The sequence below is a fragment of the Rattus norvegicus genome, chromosome 7 (assembly GCF_036323735.1).
Source record: "Rattus norvegicus strain BN/NHsdMcwi chromosome 7, GRCr8, whole genome shotgun sequence".
Classification (NCBI taxonomy): domain Eukaryota; kingdom Metazoa; phylum Chordata; class Mammalia; order Rodentia; family Muridae; genus Rattus; species Rattus norvegicus.
The window spans coordinates 85,211,941-85,232,825 of record NC_086025.1 but is presented as its reverse complement, the minus strand read 5'-3'; the positions used below and the strand labels follow the sequence as shown (position 1 = coordinate 85,232,825).

General features: G+C 39.8%; 1 long non-coding RNA gene across 1 annotated transcript; it reads right to left on the bottom strand.

Moving 5' to 3' along the window:
- Positions 1–1,993: 1,993 nt before the first annotated feature.
- Positions 1,994–18,065, bottom strand: LOC120093650 (uncharacterized). Its single transcript, XR_005487113.2, has 4 exons — positions 8,139–18,065; positions 6,616–6,703; positions 5,965–6,116; positions 1,994–2,635 (listed from the first exon to the last, which is right to left on the bottom strand). It is a non-coding gene; the product is annotated as an uncharacterized LOC120093650 (long non-coding RNA).
- Between the last annotated feature and the right edge of the window lie 2,820 nt (positions 18,066–20,885).

The window sequence follows — 20,885 nt, the reverse complement described above, 5'->3', positions numbered from 1 at the left end:
CTGGAATTCTTTCAGGGATTTTTGCGATTCCTCTCTGTAGGCTTCTACTTGTTCTCTAAGGGAGTTCTTTATGTCTTTCTTGAAGTCCTCCAGCATCATGATCAAATATGATTTTGAAACTAGATCTTGCTTTTCTGGTGTGTTTGGATATTCTGTGTTTGCTTTGGTGGGAGAATTGGGCTCCGATGATGCCATGTAGTCTTGGTTTCTGTTGCTTGGGTTCCTGCGCTTGCCTCTCGCCATCAGATTATCTCTAGTGTTATGTTGTTCTGCTATTTCTGACCGTGGCTAGACTGTCCTATAAGCCTGTGTGTCAGGAGTGCTGTAGACCTGTTTTCCTGTTTTCTTTCAGCCAGTTATGGGGACAGTGTGTTCTGCTTTCGGGCGTGTAGTTTTTCCTCTCTACAGGTCTTCAGCTGTTCCTGTGGGCCTGTGTCTTGAGTTCACCAGGCAGGTTTCTTGCAGGGGAAAAGTTGGTCCTACCTGTGGTTCCAAGGCTCAAGTTTGCTCCTGGGGCACTGCCTAAGTCCTCTCCGTGGTGGCAGCAACCGGGAAGATCTGCGCCGCTCTTTTCGGGAGCCTCCGTGCACCAGGGTTCCAGATGACGTTTGGTGTTTTCCTCTGGCGTCTGGATGCGCACAGAGTGCAGTCTCTTTTGGTCTCCCAGGCGTGTCTGCCTCTCTGAAGGTTCAGCTCTCCCTCCCACAGGATTTGGGTGCAGAGAACTGTTTATCCGGTCTGTTTCCTTCAGGTTCCGGCGGTGTCTCAGGCGCAGGGGTCCTGCCGCTCCCGGGCCCTCCCCTACGGTAACCCAGAGGCCTTATACAGTTGCCTCTTGGGCCAGGGATGTGGGCAGGGGTGGGCAGTGTTGGTGGTCTCCTCTGCTCTGCAGCCTCAGGAGTGCCCACCTGTTCAGGCGGTGAGGTCTCTCTCCCACGGGGTTTGGGAGCAGAGAGCTGCTGCGGGCCGGGATCCGCGGGTCGCAGCCTTATTTATAATAACCAGAAGCTGGAAAGAACCCAGATGCCCTTCAACAGAGGAATGGATACAGAAAATGTGGTACATCTACACAATGGAATATTACTCTGCTATCAAAAGAATGACTTTATGAAATTCATAGGCAAATGGATGGAACTGGAAAATATCATCCTGAGTGAGGTAACCCAATCACAGAAAAACACACATGGTATGCACTCATTGATAAGTGGCTATTAGCCCAAAAGTTCAAATTACCCAAGATACAATTTGTGGATGACATGAAGCTCAAGAAGAGGGATGACCAAAGTGCGGATGCTTCAGTCCTTCTTAAAAGGGGAAACAAAAATATTCATAGGAGGGGAGATGGACACAGAGTTTGGAGCAGAGACTGAAGGATCAGCCATTCAGAGCCTGCCCCACATGGATATACAGCATATATATATATATATATATATATATATATATATATATATATATATATATATATATATATATATATAAAACTAGATAAGAGTGATGAAGCTAAGAAGTGTATGCTGACAGGAGCCTGGTATAGCTGTCTCCTGAGAGGCTCATCCAGAGCATGTCAAATACAGAGGCAAATGCTAGCAGCAAACCGTTGAACTGAGAACGGAGTCCCAGTCGAGGAATTAGAGAAATGATTGGATGAGCTAAGGAAGCTTGCAATCCCATAAGAACAACAGTACCAAGCAACCAGAGCTCCCAGGGACTAAACCACTACTGTCCAAAGAGTACACATGGACTGACCCATGACTCTAGCTGCATATGTAGCAGAAGATGGCTTTGTTGGTCACCAGTGAAAAGAGATGCCCTTGGTCCTGCCAAGGGTGGACCCCCCATGTAGGGCAGGAAGGGGGTGCTTGGGGAGAGGGAACACCCTTATAGAAGAAGGGGAAAGGAATGGATAGGGGACTTATGGCCAGGAAACCGGGAAAGGGAATAATATTTGAAATGTAAATATAAGATATCCAATAAAAAAAAGAAACACATAGGCTTTGCTTGTTTGGGAAGATTTGTTTTATTTAACTTTTTTACTTGTGGGGTATGGGGCTATATAAGCGGTATATGTACCTGTATCCCAGTGCATGAGAGGCCAGCAAGACAATGTCAAGTATGCCTTTATGACTCTGTACATCAAACTGTTGAGACACGTCTCTCACTGAATCCCGAGCAGGTGTGGTTGCCTACACCCCTAGGCCAGCCCCAGAAACCCTACTGCCTCCACTTCCACAGCCCTGGGGTTTCAGACATTTACAGCCACACTAGACTTTTGATGTGGTACTGGGGATTTGAACTCAGGCCTTCGTACTTGAGTGCACTTATGCACAGAGCTATCTCCTGGTCTCTGTTGGGAAAGATTTGAAGACCTTTTTCTTCTGTCTGGACACCATTTCTAACTCACCTGCATCAGCTTTATCAGAAAAAGCTTTAGACTCTCCAGAAGAACTGTGTTTCTCATTTTATGTCTCAGCTATCAATGTCCCTCATTTTGTTGTGCTGTATTTTGGAGACTGATGTCTCTATGCAGTCCAGCCCTTGAATTCATTCTGCGTCCCCTGCCATTACAGACATGTGCCACCATAGCCAGCTGCCAGCGTTGTGAGAATTTTCTGTACAGAATAAGAATCCAGATAACCTGTGAGAGAGAATAGGAAAGCAAAAGAATGGCAATAGATTCAATACAGAAAAGGACCTGGGTGTTCAAAGGAACGTGGTTAAAATGAAGCAAGCTGCACTTCAAGTTTGTTTGGGTTTTAGAAAATGCCAGGGGCCCCCAAAAGAGGGCAAGTTTCTACATAATATAAAAATAGCTTGACATCTAACATCACACACTGCAATTCACTGTGTGTTACACATACTTGGAAATTAGGAACAGAACAGCATTCATTCATTTAAGAACTATTCTGGGGGCTGGAGAGATGGCTCTGTAGGTAAGAGCACTGACTGCTCTTCCAGAGGTCCTGAGTTCAAATCCCAGTAACCACATGGTGGCTTACAACTGTCTGCAACAAGATCTGATGCCCTCTTCTGGTGTGTCTGAAGACTGCTACAGTGTACTTATATATAATAAATAAACAAATCTTAAAAAAGGGGGGAGCCTACTCTGGACTATCAAGTGCAATGCTTCCTCCTGATTTAAACCCAGGTTTTGCTAGTGTGGGGTTTTGTTTTGTTTTGTTTGCATTCAGTTGATTTTCCCCCACTAACTTTCATTTCCTTTAATCTTTTAAAATCTATATTCCATGAAGAATAAATAAATTTCCCAGTCCTAAAAAATGCTAATCCCAGAAGTTAGCACATGCATATGAAACCATGCCTTTGATAAGACAACTTTCAGACAATGGAATGAACCTAAATGATTAAGGCAGATAATATTATTCTAAAGCAGTGTGATTCTCAACCTATGGGTTGCGATCTCTTTGTGTGGGGTACAGATTGTGATTCCAAACAGTAGCAAAATTACAGTTATGAAATAACAACAAAACATCTTTCGGTTGAGATCACCAGAACATGAGGCACTGTATTGAAGGGCCGCAGCATTGGGAAGGTTGAGAACCACTGTCCTGACGTTTTTTGACAGGACTTGACTTGATGGCTGATGATTAATTTTCTTTGGCGACAAGTTCGTTCACAGTCCTTAGGGCAAGTAAGCAGCAGATGTGAAGAGAGAGGATGAAGATGTGATCTCCATGTGCAGTCTACTTACAGGTAAGTCAGCAAAGTCATCTGCTTTCGAATCATTCAACTTTAAAGCTAAAGAAATGGCCCAGACAGCAGTAAACTAAAATCAGAAGGCAAGCAAAATGTGATTTCTGAGAAGTGATCCTTCGAAAGGGGAAATACTTAGTAACTTTAAAATGTGTTGGTAGAAACATCATCTGTATCAACTGAAGAATCTGCAGTGTGTGACCTGTGGCCCTGTAGAGAGGCGAGCAGCAAGGAGTACGAGATAACAGATTTCTTTCCTCACTTGGCTTTGAGTCTCCCTCTTTGTGGTCCTCTTTTTCTCCATTGTTACGCTTCAACATTTGTCTGCAAATTTGCCTCACCCAGAACATTTCTCAGATGCTTTGCATCTCCATCTACAGCTCATGCTGGCCCTATAAGTTGAGGGCCCTTCTTTCTTGCCCTCTTCTAATGAGTACCACAAGTTCCCAGATGGAGTACAGCCCCTCCATTACATACTGCTTCCCTTACATTCGCAGCTCCCACCCTTTCCCCTCTGCTACATTGGCATCTTGCCTTTAATCTGACTTTTTGATGTAAGCCTTTCCTCTTCCATGGGATCTAACCCAGCATCCTGTAATGTGCTTCTGGAATGGACAGATGGACCATAAGTACCCTGATACACTCTGTAGCATGCAATGGACTTCATCTACTTAGCGGCAACAACCATACAATGTAAGTATAGAAATACACAACTTCTTTTTAACTGTGGCACCAGATGAGTGTTAGCTCACTCACAAGCAGCAGCCATTAACTGGGCACAGACAGAAAATAATAAACCCTTGTGCTTCCTGCTTTCCAATGCCTGGGAGCCCCCTGCTGTCCAAAGAAACACAATACTTTGTGTCTCCCCAGGGCTAGCAGGGCAGGGCTGGACATTCAACAAGTAACCTTAAGAACGTATTTTTACCATTTCTGGCACCAGATTGTTATTGTAAGTTGTTTTTGTCATCTCCTGTAAATCATGCAAGCCTTCTTCTAGATCCTAGATCCAAATCACCTTGATTCAAGAGCCCACTCATATCTCGTCACTCTTTCTCAAACCACTCTACAACAAGATCTCTGTTATGTGCTGATCTTTTTTACGCCAAGCACTGTGCTAAGCACTCCACATGCGTTACACCTCATTTGACTTCAACACTGTTCGAGCCATTATGTTCATTTCAGTGCAAGGAAAGATGAATTTTGCAGTGGTTGAGTAACTGGCAAAGACTGACGCTGGGGCTTGAGCTAGGAACCATAGCTGCAAAGAGCCTTGCTTACTTCCACATCATTTCTTTGGCATCCAGCCTGAATCTTTTCCCTCAAACTTCTTGCTCCTGCCATTTGCCTCTTTTTTTACAGCTCTCCTCTCTTACGACCTCACTCATTTTATCAATGGGCTTTTATTAATAAGCTACTGCTTAAAAACAACTTGGTCTGTCTTGTCCACCCAACCTGCCTTCTTTCGATCACCAAGGAGACATTACATACCTTCTACTATCATTCTGGAGAATATTCATCATAAAATACAGGCATGTAGCTGCAGCTCAGAGCTGGGATGAATATAAAATAAGATGTGCTAGCTTCCCATAAACTTTAGTTATGGTTTTGACTCAAGTCTCTCTTCGTTTGAAACTCAACCCTGCTCATCCACCTTGTTTCAGATTTAGAATGGAACTCTTTTTAATTTGATTCTCACATTTTTCTTTAGCCCGTATAATTTAATTTTATTATTGGCATCTTTTTAGATTAATTTTACCATTTATTCCCAGATATATTAAAACTTACACGCAGCTTTATTATTTCCTGCCCTGGGTTAGTAGAATTTATTCGTTATTAATGAAATAGCCTATGTAGCTAAATGATATTCATAGAATATTATAATAAAACTACAAGAGAAATGAAATATACCAAGAATAATTTTTAGGAAGTGAATCAAGATAAATTTTAATCACGGATAGCATTATTTTATGCATTCACCTGATCCTTAATTATACTGTCTGATCCTTGTTACTATTAAGTACATCACTACAGTGTCTCTTAATTTAAAAAAATTATTGCTCCTGGATTTATAATTGCAAGCACTTGTTACAAAGACAAAGTCTCATTTTATATTCCAAGAATCATAAATATCTGTTAGGAGGTACTTAATAACTAAAATAACATGTGAAAATATCCTTAGCTAATAGCTTTTCTTTTCAAGTATAAATGTTCCAAATCCAGTGATGATTTTAAAACTTTAAGATAAAGCCTTACCATGGCACTGGTATTTGAAGAAAGACCATAGTTCATTAATCCACTTTTACATCAAATGCACAGAGTTATGCTGTAGTAAGGAAAGTTGCTCTGAGCCACTCTCTAAAGCTGTGGTGTAATGGGACATAGCTTTTGTCTCTTGTTTTGATAACCTAAAAGAGACACATATTAATTTGCAATAGAAACATATAACTATCAAGCCAATCAAAATGTTCTTATCAGTTAACATGTCATCTAAGAAGAAAATAATCCAGACAGAGAACTAAACTGTTCTAACAATATCTGGTCCACATAGCAGCAGCCGGCCCTCATACTTTGTGAAGACTTCAAAAAATCTGTCAGGAACACTCATTGCTTCTACTTTTGGGTGTAATATTAATAATAAATACTGTCAAAAATTCATATTGGCTTAGATTATAACCTCCTGTCAAACTCCCCAGTCTGCATTCCTGAAAAGTCTTGGCACAAATCAAGATCTCCCATAAAATAAGGTATTAAAATTATTTAAATTGCATTAGATGTATTTCAATGGAATAAATATTCCAAAAAAATAAAAGAGATCTGTTTCCAAAGCAAACCAGATTCAGATAATTAAGACATGGTGGTATTATGTTACTCTCCTTATTAATTTCTTTCGTTCGTTCAGAGTACCTTTCTGCAGTACGATCTGGTTAAGGCAAATCTGATTTCACTGGCAGCCATGTTACATCACCTTGGTCCGGGACTTGTTCTTACTGGCCTGAAACAGAACCTTGTTAACACTTGCATTGCATCTTGTTCTGTCTCATACCTTTGTAACACCACTTTATCATTGATGATCACATTGCTTGAGGCTGCAGTTTTTCACATCCTGTATCCACAGATTAACAGTGTGGAACGCATGTACGCACACACACACACACACACACACACACACACACACACACACGGACGGACGGACAGAAGTGATGGTCAAAAACAGGGAGCTACACTTGAGTTCTTTAACAAGACTGAAGTAGAATTTTTTAAAAAATTTGGGTTGTTTATAGCCCTAAAACTTCATTACCTCTGACAGAAAATAAGTTTTTCAAAAGCTAGTGTGGAACTGATGCCTGTTTTCTAATGCTATCCAGGATCTCTTTCTCTGGTAAGAAATTATACTTCTTGATAAAATATATAAGTAGTTTCGGGTGAGGTTTGCTAAGTTTAGGACTTATTCTAGGGATCTACAATTTCATTTGACTCTCACTAATTTTTAAGAAACATTTTGTTCAGACTGGTAAGATGGCTCTGCAGATTAAGGTATTTGACATCAATCCTGTTGACCTCAGTTGGACTCCAGGACCTACATGGTGGAAGGAAGAACTGTCTCCCGCAAGATGGCTTCTGATCTCCTCACACATAGCATGTGTAGCACATGTAGACTATGTGGACACAAATGTAGATAAATGTAATAAAATTTTAGCTAAGAAATACTACTTTCTGTATGCTGACAAAAATGAGCGTGCAAGTCTTTTTCTTTGAAAAAAGTTAGAAAGCCATGTTAATGCTGGAGTCAAACATGCATGTGCACATGTGCACATGTGTGTGTGCTTTGGTGTGCACACACAATAGACAAAATCAATCTAATTGCCTTTGTTTCTGTCCTTGACAATTGTAATTATTGATTGGCCTCCTTATTTATTGCTAATGATTTGAATATAGCCAAAAAAGTTCAGATGACACGATTCACAAAATCAAAACTAAGAAGCCATGACCCAAATATTTACAAATAATATGCTAGCTTAAGATAATGGAAGGGACAATTAGTCACAGGAAGATGGGATTTACTAGCACAGAGTATTTTCTTTTAGTCAGAGGGATTTTAATAGGTAAGCTTAGTATAAGTTCAATGTAAGATAGTACAGAAAAATATGAACTCAACAGTCTTTAAATGAAGTTGGTATTTAGCAAGTACTTAATTCTTGCTATGACACTATTACAGTTTTAGGATGAGAAACAAAAATTGGATGAATTTTCTTGTGCGCAAGTTAGACTACTATCTAGAAAATATCTATTTAAAATGAGTGAGGCTAGCTTTGAGTGTTGAGGATGCATGTTTGGGCTTGCAACCCTTCAGTGAATAAATTCTCCACAGAAAATGTTCAACAAAATGTTTATCATAGAAAGTCCTTAATAGAGAATTTCATACTTACCATTCACTCTGAAGGTGAAGTTGTTTCTAAAGGGAAATGGATCTATGGCACAGTGTCTGTATTTCTTCCACCTGATGATTGTGCTTTTGAAAAGTGGGGTTCTGTCAGCCTGCCGGGTTAATAACTAGACCAATAGTCAGTGATAGGAGTCAATCAGTCATCCTTGTCTGAATCATCTCCCTGTTTAAATGCATTTACTGAATTCTATAAAGACAAACAGAAGTAAAACGGAATGCGCATCACGCAATTAAAACAATGAGCACACTGCACCCTTCATCAAGACCAAATTCAGACCAGCAGCAAAGGATTTTCTCTATTGGAGAACAGAACTGTCACTTACCCTGAAATTAGAACTACTCTACAAAATGTAGTTCTGTGAACTATTATCAGATAAGAACTAATTCCCTGATGTTTCCTGCTATTTAAAGTAAAGGAGTCATTTGCCTGTGAGCTACACTCAGAAAACTTCACATAGTACGAGTTTCCTTGGCATAAATGAACTGAGAAAATTACATGAAAGTCAATTTGGTTTCCCACTTGGAAACTTTGACTTTTGAGATGAAGAAAATTTGAGAAAATTCCCTGCAGTGTAATAGATTCAGCTACATGAATGCAGACACTAATAATCTATCTTGATAGAAATGTGGGGACTTACTGCTTACATTCTTCACCTCTACATTAAGAACCAGAGGTTCCTCGTGCTGTACTGTATTTCAGAAGTGAATTACTTGTGGAGAGCTTTTGGGGCCACTTCTAGAAACTTGGCAAAAATTTGACATTGGGGCAGAACACAAAAGTAAGTTCAGGCAGGAATCTGACTTTGGCCTAAAACAAAGAAGTAGGCTTCAGGCAAGAATTTGATTTTGGGCTAGGACAGGGAAGTGGGCTCAGATATCTTGGTCATCCTCATAAGCCCCTAGAAGCAGTGATCATGAGACTTTGTTAACTGCCTTGTTTGTTCCTTGTCTATTTGTGTTTATTGACTCATTTGTTTCTTAACCTAGAACTGACCTTAATCTTTGCATGTACTTAAAATGGTATAAAAGCAGACTGGGAAAAAAATCAACCTGCTTCAGCTTCTGAACTGTCTGGGGTAATGCCATAGTGTTGTCTGATCATTTTCTTCTTGTTAATCCTCATTTCCTCCCTGGAGAAGCTGTTGACTGACTGAGTTGGCTTGGTCAACTACTTCATCTCAATAGCTGATACTTGAACAAGTCATCAGAGTAATGCAGCCTTGGGTGTGTTGTAAAGCCACTCTAAAGGGGCCAGGACTTCGCAATTGACACGACCCAGTTTCTTTGGAACTCATCTCTAGAACAGTGTTTCTCCACCTTCCTAAAGCTGTGACCCTTTAATAAAGTATCTCATGATGTAGTGAACCCAACCGTAAAATTATTTCTGTTGCTACTTCATAACTATAATTTGCTACTGTTATGAATCATAATGTAAACATCTTATTACAGGATATCTGAGATGGAACCCCTCTGAAGAGGTCACTCAACCCCCAAAGACGTCACAACCAACAGGTTGTAAAACGCTAATCTGTGGGCTTAAAGCAGAGAGGTGTTTATTCCCAAAAGAATTTACTAGTATTAGGATGCAACAAAAGCCACTAACTAGTAAAATGAAATCTTCAGCCCCTAGGTAGGAACCAGCAGACAGACCTCAAGTCTAGGAGTGAGTCTTCCATTTACTAACCCAGTGTACCCACGCCTTCCCAATTCTCAGATTTTCCCCTCAGAAAACTGAGATAAGATAGCATCCACTTGAGAATAAACAATGTATTATTATACATATTGTATGTAATATTTTCTTTCTAGAAAGAAAAGCCAAAGTCTACTTTCACTTACTGCCCAAAAAAGTCTTCCATAAAGCAAATTTCTAAATATAAAAGTGATTATCTAAATCAGTATTGGCAACAATTACCAATATCAGTTCACTAATTAAAAGTTCTCGGCTGGAGAGATGGCTCAGTGGTTAAGAGCACTGACTGCTCTTTCAGAAGTCCTGAGTTCAATTCCCAGCAGCCACAAGGTGGCTCACAATCATCTGTAATGGGATCTGATGTCCTCTTCTGCTGTGTCTGAAGACAGTGACAGTGTATTCACATGTATAAAACATAAATAAATCTTAAAAAAGAAAAAAAACATCCACCTTGTTTAAAAAAAAAAACTAGCGTTCCAAGTGTGTGAAATGTATATGTGCTGGTGTTTAAATCCAAGTGTTTTTCTCATTCTAAGCCACATTCTTAGCCTTTCAGGGCTGATGATGATCTTAGATAACTTACAAAACTTCTATGTTGTCAGTTTCCTTGTCTGTATTTATTATTCTGACACCTTGGTTTACAAGGTCCAAATTATTTGCTTCCTAAGAATCATGGGGAACCTTTGATTTCCAAAATGGAGGTAGATACCAGCTGTAACTCCCCATTTTGCATTAAAACATAGTACCAGTGCCTGCATTCATATAGTTGAATCCAGAAAATTAACTCATGGTTTTCCTAATGAGTAAATGAATTAGTCTGAAGACAGTACTTAGATAAGTGTCTGGCATGCAGAACACGCACTGTGTAAATGTACTTAGCAGTTAGAAAAATTCACAATCGAACATAAATTAATTCACATGCCCATGAACCAGACAAGAGAAACTATCACAGTTTCATTTTCTAGGGAGGTAGGTTGTAGCTTGAAAGGATCTCCTGAAGGCTACAAATCCTGGCCCTTTTTCATTACAACAGATGAGAGCAGTGTGGTGATGTAAGGAACAGAGCCTCCAGCCACCTCAAGCCAACTTTATAGTCACAGTTCTCTCCCAAAAACCCGAAGCCTCGACCGGCTTCCCCCTTCTGGTTTCATCTGGGAATGAAGGCAGTATTATCTTATTCTTCTGTGGCAAGGTAAGACTTTATAATCACATCTGCCGCCGAGCATCCAACAAACAAGAACCTGGGGACAGGTTGCCCTCCTCATCCCTTCCCCACAATTAGTAAATGCAAAAACATTGTGTCCTCACTTTTTTTTCTCCAAATAAAATTGTAAATAAAGTTATCTCTTAGAATAATAGTAAGGGAAATAAAATTTTACATAATGGACCAGATTATTCCTATAATTTGGGACAACCCATGATGCTTTTCTGGAACTATATGAATCAAAAATTAGAGAAAAGCCCCATCTACCAAACTATGCTAAATAAAGTTTTGCAATACTGACCCACCTGTAATGAGTTGGTCAACTCTTTTTATTTATTGCATCTCAACTTTACCCCTGTAGTGGAAAGACCATTACAGAAAGGCCACTATAAGGTATTGCTTCCCCAGAAGACAAAATGATCATATCTCCAACCATATCAGTGGCCTCTCATCATAAAAGTCCACTACTCTTGACCTTCTATGCAAGCCCTTCAAACATGTTAGTACTAGAAAAAGGCAGGGGGAGAAAATGAATTTTGGTTGGATGAGTTCAAACAACCATATGAAAAATATCCAGGTTTATCTGCATTACCATATGAGATTCAAACACATAAAACAGTGGATTTAGCAGTGGAAGAGCCCTGGCTCTCCAAGATTATCAGTAAATCACTACTCTCATTGCCATTATTATAATCATCATTGTTACTGTTGTTAAAGTGAAAAATAATATTTAAATTTTTCCTGATTTCTGCAATGTAAATAGATTGTGAACGTAGTTGTGTGATGCTCTTCAACATAGCTGCATTGATAAATTAATCTGTTTTTCTCTTACTTCATTATGTAAGAAATTTTGTTGGAGGAAATGCTTCTAAGTTCACCACAAAACCTGGGACTTCATCTGAGATTTCCTAAATGGTTGAAGATGAATGAGGGGCTTTGCCTCAGTATTCCTGACTCTTGTCCATACAACAGCAGTGGAGTTCTTCAGTCCAAGATGGCCTCTTCAGTGTCATCACTCTTTCTTCTTATGGTCTTACTATATAGATGACTAGCATTTCCTTACATCATAGTGATCTCATTGTACTTGGTCTTTCTTTAAACACACTCCTAGAGGCCTTATAGGGCTCTGAAATGCTTGTTATGCTCTCTCAGATGCAAGGTATAGTGGTTTCAATAGGTATGGCCCCCATAGACTCATGTGTTTGAATACTTGGTCCACAGACAGTGGCACCATTAGGAAGTATGGCCTTCTTAGAATAGGTGTGGCCTTGTTGGAGGAAATGGGTCACTGTGGGGGTTGGGGAGGTCCTATACTCAAGCACTACCCAGTGCGGATGAGAGTGTGGATGAGACCCTCTTCCAGTTGCCCACAGGAGTTTTCTACTGTTGCCTTTGGATGTAGAACTCTTGGCTCCTCCAGCACTATGTCTGCTGGATACTGCCAATCTTCCCACCATGATGATAATGAACTGAACTTCTGCAACTGTAAGCCAGCCCTAATTAAATGTTTGCCTTTATAGGAGTTGCTTTGATCATGGTGTCTCTTCACAGCAATGAAACCCTAAGACAGAAGGCAAGGGGAGAAATAGATCCCAAGTTTGGGTGATGGAGTGTCAAATGTACATGCAGAAAGTGAGGGAAGAAATGTGATAAGAAGGTGAAGGTGGTAATGGGAGGAATTTGGGTGATTGGATTCAAAATGTGGTGCATGAAATTCTCGAAAATTAATTTAAAAAATATTACTTTTACTCCATCCAGAAATCAGACATATGCATTTTTAATTTTTATGTTGACCTTTTTAAAAAGAAAAGCTAACACACTAACCCAGATAGTCGCATTGTTAGTAGCAAGAATATTATTTTACTACATAGTAGCTTCAAATATGGCACTATTAGGAGATTTCTCTTTGTCTTTCAAGAAGCATATATTAGTTTGAATGCTACAAAAACTGTTGACTATCATAATTCAAAATACATTTTGTATAGCAAACCAAGCAAGGGATTACTTTAAACATTTCTTCTTTGGAATAAGTATGAATCTCTAGCAGAGAGTTCATCAGTGCTACCCATTCCTGTACCATCATTTGGTCATTCAATACAAGTTCTGCCTCAGAGTCTTTGCATGTTCTGTTCTTGCTGTTGGAGGCTGCTCCCCTAAATTCCTACAAGCTTATCTTCTTACCTTTTACAAGTCATCACATAGGCATTACCTCTCCAGGAAGGTCATCTTGATCCATTCTATGATCTCTACTCCCACTACTTAGACAACATTCCTGCATTGCTCTCATCCCCTTCAAGGATACTGCATCATTATTTGTTTTAGTAAGTATTTGGGAGATGGGCACAGCAGTAATTAACAAATAAAAAGCAGGGTGCTAAGACGTCTGTTTCACTGGAGTAGATACAGGAAGTGGAGTATGACAGGAGTCATCCCCAATGGGGATGGCTTATTACTCTACGGCATACTTAGGGCAGTGGAGTGCTGGAATCAAGAATCTGAAACAGTGCCTTCCTGACTCCAGCTTCCTGGAGGTTGCAGAAGGAGCACAGACCTTGGTCCACAGACCTTTGGTGGACAGGCTCCCAACTGATACACTAAGAATTTATCCAGGAAGCATACATGCCCCAGTGAGTCTCACAAGCAACTAGCTTCTTCTTAGATCAGCCAAATGTCTCCAATTGTCTCTACAACCGAGCCTTGACAAATACAAGAACATTCACAAGCACATTGAGCATCAAAAATGTTCAATGATAATGGCATATCAAACTCAATTTTCTTTTTTTTTTCCGGAGCTGGGGACCGAACCCAGGGCCTTGCGCTTGCTAGGCAAGTGCTCTACCACTGAGCTAAATCCCCAACCCCCAAACTCAATTTTCTATGACTCCCCAAAACCAAATTCTAAAATATTACAAAAAAAGTTGGGTGAATGACCACAAGAAAAAGTTGCATAAAGGCAAGGTGAGTGGGTAGGCTCTCAGAGTTTCTGGGTTGCCACTCTCCACATGTTCAGTCATTCTTTTGATCCCTGTGCATTTTGAGTGTTTGTGTGAAGGACCCTAGGGGCTTTCACCAGCCTTACACCCACCCACCTCAGGGCAAGACTAGGCCAGGTTCCAGCTTCCCACCTGGGATTGAGGCTAGGCCAAGTTCCATTTTCCACCCACAGGAACATTCTTGGGTAGAAAATTCTCAGAATGTACTGACTGGTGCTTGCTAGTCGGTAGATTTAAAGGTTAATATGCTTACCCAATAAGTTTGAACTCTAACCTTGCTGAGGTAATCTGTGCCCCTAAAAAGTATAAAAACTGCTTGTAATAGCCATTTGGGGTCACCTTCTAGTCACTCACCTCCAGGGACTGATTGAGGGTCGACACTGATGTGCCCAGAAAATAAACCTCTTGCTTTTGCGTCGACCTGTGTCTTGGTGCCTCATTCATAGGTGTCTCAGAGTAAGTACCACTGATGGAGGGTGGGGGTCTTACCTGTGGAGGCTTCATTTCAAAGGCAAGTTAACTGTATTACTAGTCCTGGTGCAGTCTCTCTTTGCTTTTCAAGGACTAAGAGGTAGAACTAAAAAATCTGATCATTCTTTACTCTTTTGGAACCACTACTTGTCCTGAAGCTATCTAATGGCTTCCAGCTACAAGTCACTTCATTAATATGAAAAAAATGCTCCTTACTCTGAAACCAAGGGTGTTAGAAGCTGTGCATAAGGAAATGAGAACAAATTTCAAGTCCAGATTTCACAATATCACAGAGCATTTCCTCGTCCTCTTCCACCACCTTAGGATGGTTGTTTGTTTTGTTTTTAATTTCCTCAGCTCAAGAAATCTCTTTTTTTAAGCCCTCAGAAGCAGAAAGATTTGGAACTGATGGATAAATATGTTCTTTATAGCCAGTCCTCTCTCTGGAATACTTTGCACCTGCTGCCGATGTTTCCTAAGGTTCCTCCCAGAAGGCAAGGAAATGGTGTTTCTCAACAGTCATGTTTTGTACATAATAGATCATCTATGATGTTTAAGGAATTTTTGAGATGTGTTGCACTGAGAAATTCAAATTAAGTCACAAACATGCTTGGTTCTAAAACATCCACCGTGAGTTTATGGTACACATTATGCTCATATCCTTTAGCTGAAAATGGCTTGTTTTCCTTTTCTGAGTACTCAGTTGATGACTTGTGTGATTTGGGACAATCAGAGGCTGTGAATCCGGCTGCTGATTCCTATCTTTGCACAGTCTGCTTAGGAAGCTAAACTCTTTCTGAGTTTAGTGAGTTCTTGTGGATTTGTTTTCAGCCTTTGAAACTGAAAATATTTTCCTTCAAGAAAACACCATCTCAGAAAAACATTATAGGCAAAAAAATCTAAATAACTTTATATATAAAAGACAGTTTCCCTCTCTAAAGAAGTTAAAGAGAATTCTACTTTATAAATATTAAAAAGTCAGAGGAGCTAGAAGATGAATAAAGAAATTTATTTGCTAGTAATAACAGAAAGTTAGCAATACAAAATTTTCAAACACTAGGTTAGTTCACTTTCATTGAATTTTTGCAAGCACACTGAAATTTTCTACTTAAATAATTTTTCCATTCTCAAATTTGATCCAAAACAGCAAGGAAGGTATGGAACAACCTCAGTAAAGGCACACGCTAGACAATGAGAAACTATCTAACCATTACTAAAACATTCTTTTTCATTCAGCCAACATTTAAATGCTCATATCAAATGGAAACCAGACTAGCAGCACAGAGAATATCCCTTTAAAAGGCAGCCTCATTTCATTTGACATTTTATTGATCTGGGGGGGGGGGGCAAGCTGAAAAAGAATAAAATCTTTACTAATAGAAATTTATTTTAAAGGATTTTTATGGCACAAAACACTACTACATAAAATATTACTCACACATACACTATATAGTAACTACAAGTAAATAGGATAATTCCAGGAGTATATACTAAGCAGGCTGGGGAAGAATAATTTTGGTAGGTGTGTAGTCTTGAAGACTAACCCTGTTCTGTTTGCACAGAGGGAGGCATACCATGAGGTGGAATTGGAGTCTCAAGAGCCTCATATTCAGATCCATAGAGCTTGCAGGAGAGCCAAGATGATATATTTCTACACTGAAAATTAAATTATATAGCCTGATAATTCTGTACATCCGATGTTTCCAAAGATATTGTCAAATAGCTTCACACCTAATAGCCACTGAATGCAGATGCGGAATACAGTTCTGTCTTTTTCTTGTCTAAATGGTAAAATGATGTCTAAAATAAGAAGTCCTATCTTCCAACCATGAAGCAAAAAGCCAGTATTGTAAGCATGACAGATCTGAAAGATGTGAGGGCATATGAGACTTTAAAGTTATGAATGAGCCTCCTCCAGATAGCTTGTTGCATGAGATTATTAACGACCTTAATCCTTATTTCTGAAACTACCGGTACTTATCATTTATTCCTTGCAACCAAAAGAATCTTAAGTCAGATATACCTACAAGGAAGAGTTTCTATTTTTTCAAGGCCCTCAGAAATAGCCCAACATGATTTGAAAGGCCTTTCCCTGAGGCACCCTCCTCCACCCTGGGGGACACTTGGGGTAGGGAGACCTGGCTTGCTGACAACTGCAATTCTTGACTTAATAGAACATTCATCTTGGACATGTAGTATCAATTCATACTTGCCTATAAAGTACCTGCCATGTGCATTGTTTGAAGATGTTCTCCAAAAAACTGTTTCCTATTTTGTGGGGCATTTGGAGATACACCTTCAGATAAACTCAACATACTAGGCTGGGTTACACCAATAACCATTTAACCACTTCTGAAATGTCTCCTAACAATATTATTATTATTATTATTATTATTATTATTATTCCTTCAATATTATGACCATCTTAACCAGTTGTCTGCTTATTGCTAGTAAGTGTCTCCTAGTCTGCTTTGATCTTGCTTGGTGATGGAAGATTCTGATGTAATAATACACATTTCCTTTGTCATCAGGTGCCAATACACATTTCCCTTCTCAGAAGAGGGTGGGAGAGAGATGTGACAGAGAGGGAGAGACCGATTTCCCTATATGGTTTTACTGAAGCAACTCTTTTACAAACAGCAGAACTTCCAGGAGTATTCATGTTCTTGCTAGTTTTGCTAGCTTCACTAACAGGCTCCTGAACACCATAAAGGGAAATGTTCCTGTGAGGTGTACCCATATCCCAGAGGGCAGAGTCCCAGCTCCTTCACTGGTACCCTGGCCCCTTGTACCCATCTCTGCTTTATCTGTAGCACCTCTTACCTGTAGTTCACTAAGTGAACCATACTCTACACTGTTGCAGTTGCAAACCTCAAGGTGGGCCACTGAGTTTTCCTTCTACCATGGCTACGTAGACTCAGCTATTGGAAACATGTGTTCACCACATCTACTATTCTTGTGCTCTGAGGCAGTGTCTTTACTTAATGATTAATCCCTTCTTATTACCAAATTGTTACTAATTATTCAGTAGTGTGCTGGCTAGATTTATCTCAACCTATCACGAACCATAATCATCTGAGGAGGGAACCCCAATTGGCAAGTACCTCATATACCTCAAGATTGGGCCTGTAAAGCATTTTCTTAATTAGTGATTGATGAGAAGAGCCTAGCTCATTGGGTGGTACCATGCCTGGGCTGATGTTCCTGAGTTCTATAAGAAAGTAGGCTCAGCAAGCCATAGGGAGTAAGCCCAATAATCAGAATCTCTCCATGGCCATGGCCTCTGCATCAGCTGCTGCTTCCACATTCCTGCCCTGTTCGATCCTATCCTGACTTCCTGAGCAGCAATGTGAAACTGTAAGCCATATAAACCCACCCTTTCCTCCCCAACTTGCTTTTTGGCCAGGGTGTTTCATTGCAACAATATAAATTCTAACTAGGACAAGTAGTCATCTTTGTTTAGTTAATTATCCATTCAACGTAATTCTTTTCTTACCTTTATTGAAAAAATTCTTTTCTCATGCAATGTATCCTGATTACAGTTTCCCCTCTACTCCCAGTTCCTCCCCTCCTCCCCTCCCAACCAGACCCATGCCCTTTCCATCTCTCATTAGAAAAGAGCAGACTTCTAAGAATAAAAACAAAAAAAAATATAATAAGATAAAACAAAACCATCCCATTGAAGTCAGATGGAGCAAACCAACAGAAGGGAAAGAGTCCAAGGCACAAGAATCAGAGACCATCTCATTCACACACTTACGTGTCCCATAAAAAAATGCTAAACTGGAAGTCACAGGATAAATTCAGAGTGCCTTGTGCAGTCTTGTGAAGGTCCTGGGGTTGTTGCTTCAGTGTCCTGAGTTCATATGAGCTTTCATTTAAGCATAGTGTGGTAGTGCATTCCTGAAATCCTAGCACTTCAGAAGCCAAGCCAGGCTATATACAGCAAGACCCTGCCTGAAGCAACCATATTCCATTCTGATTAGTAGTCGGAGATTGCTGCCTCCTAACCCCACCCAGAGTGGCACATTATCCCTAGGTAGTTCACAGGAATTTTGCAAATACTATTTTTATTGTGTATACATGTCAGGAGCTGATTAAGTTCTGAAATGTTGATTGGAATGTTGGACTTGAAAGGTCAATCTTCTAAGCTTGGTAACCTAGTGTGTTCAATTTAACCAAAATGTAGTATGGAGAAGATCCAAGAATCAGGAGACTCAAGAACATTGAATTTCTACTATACTGACCTTCTTTATGTGAGTGAAAATTTTGTAACTGGATTCTGTGGTAAAATTTCAAATGTTAGCCCAAAGATTAAATTAAACATCTAAAACTATGTTTCTTTGTAATGTTAGATGGGGTTATAATTCAATGTCAGAGCACTCATCCAAATTAAAACTCCAGAACCACAGAAATGAACAGTAGTAAGAGTATGAAAGAAACAATACTTTAGTCAGGAATGTGACACATGTCTGTAATCCCCACATTCAAGAGGCTGGGGTGAGAGGATTGCTGTGCATCAAGATCAGTCTGGCAGTATAGTAAAACTTGTCATAAAACAAATACTCTAAAACCTTGATGTCTAATGCTTAGAAAAATGTTTGAGTAATAAGCTAAATGATTGCTGTAACTTAAAGTTTGAATTATTTTTAGTTCTATGAGCAGTGAACACATAGACAAACTACATTTAACATAATGTCAGTTTACACTAATGACTATCAGAAGATTTTGGATTATTAAGCTTTGTATTATTGCTCCTCAAGGATATCCAAAAATAAATCTGATAAAAGATTAGTTTCAAAGATGGTTAGTGGTGCTCATACCTTTAATCGCAGCATTCGGGAGGCAGGGGAAGGTGGATCTCTATGTGAGCTCAACATCAGCCTGGTCTGGTCAAGGGCTACACAGAGTGAAAGGTAGAAGTTTTAAGGTTGCCTCCCACCCCCAGACAAAGGTTTTCAGAGCAGAAGAAAAAAAACAGTTAGGCCCTGGGATTGTATGTTCCAGGAAGCTTCTCCTAGGACCATAGAATGTCGGCTGGTTCGACAACTCTCTTCCAGGAACTAGCTGACCATAAAGTTAGATTAAAATCTTGAGAAGCAAGAAGCTTCTCCCAGAAACCAGAGGACCATAAAGTTAAACAATCTTGAGAAACAGGAAGCTCCTCCTTGTGATTTTTCACTGGTATTCTTGACATTTTCCAATGACGCCCTCCCTACCCCCTTGGGCTGTGGTTTCTTCCTTTAAATTCCCCTTCTCTTAGCTACTGGGGGTCGAGCTCCACTGCCTCTGCGTGGGATATGAGTCTCGACCCCAGTGCACTGGTTCCTATCAATAAACCTCATGTGAATTACAGCAAGGACAGTCTTACGTGAGTTCTTGGGGGGTCTCGTCATCCCGAGACTTGAGTGAGGGTCTCCCCACTCCGGGGGTCTTTCAAGAGAAACCTTGTCTCAAAAACCTTAAAATGTGGGGGTGAGGATTCGTTTCAAGAATATATTAAAAATTAATACAACTCAGTAGCTTTTTCATCCCAATTAATATGAGCAAAAGATTAATGTTAAAAGTACTTACTGCTTTCCCAGGAGATGTAAATTCCATTCCCAGAGTTCCAGAGAATCCAAAGCCCTCTTCCCGCCTCTTCATGGCCCCCACATGTGGTATACACACAGAGACATTTACACATAAAATAAGAATAAATAGGGTTGGAGATTTGGCTTAGTGGTAGAGCACTTGCCTAGCAAGCGCAAGGCCCTGGGTCCAGTCCCCAGCTCCTAAAAAAAGAAAAGAAAAAAAAGAATAAATAATATCTTTAAAGTAGACAAAGAACTGGAGACAGTGTGTGAAGAAAAGGTACACAAGTGAACATAAGCAGGAAAAGTCCAGTGTCATTTGGTAACTATGGAAATAAACATTTAAACCACAGTGAGATAATTTTCTATCTACTCAAATGAATATAATAAAAATAACAAATGTTAGTGGAGATGTAAAAACCCAGACTCCTAATGTACTGCTGGTGGGATGCAAATGTTCAGCTGCTATGGTAGAGAGTTTGACTGTTTCATAGTAAGCTTGCCATGAAGTTATCATATGACTCAACCATTATACTCCTAGGCATGTATACCCCAAAAAACTGAAAACAAATAATCAACCAAAAACTTGTATACAAGTGTTCATAGCAACACTGCATAGTCACCAGAAAGTGAAACGCCTCCATGACTCCAGATAAAATGTACTGTTTGGCCTTGAAAAGAAATTAATGCAGACATTGCTGTAATGTGGATGAAACTGGGAAACAGTGCTAATTAGAAGAACCAGGGTACAAAAAGCAACATGTTGTATGATCATTTTTATACGATGTGTTTCTATGAC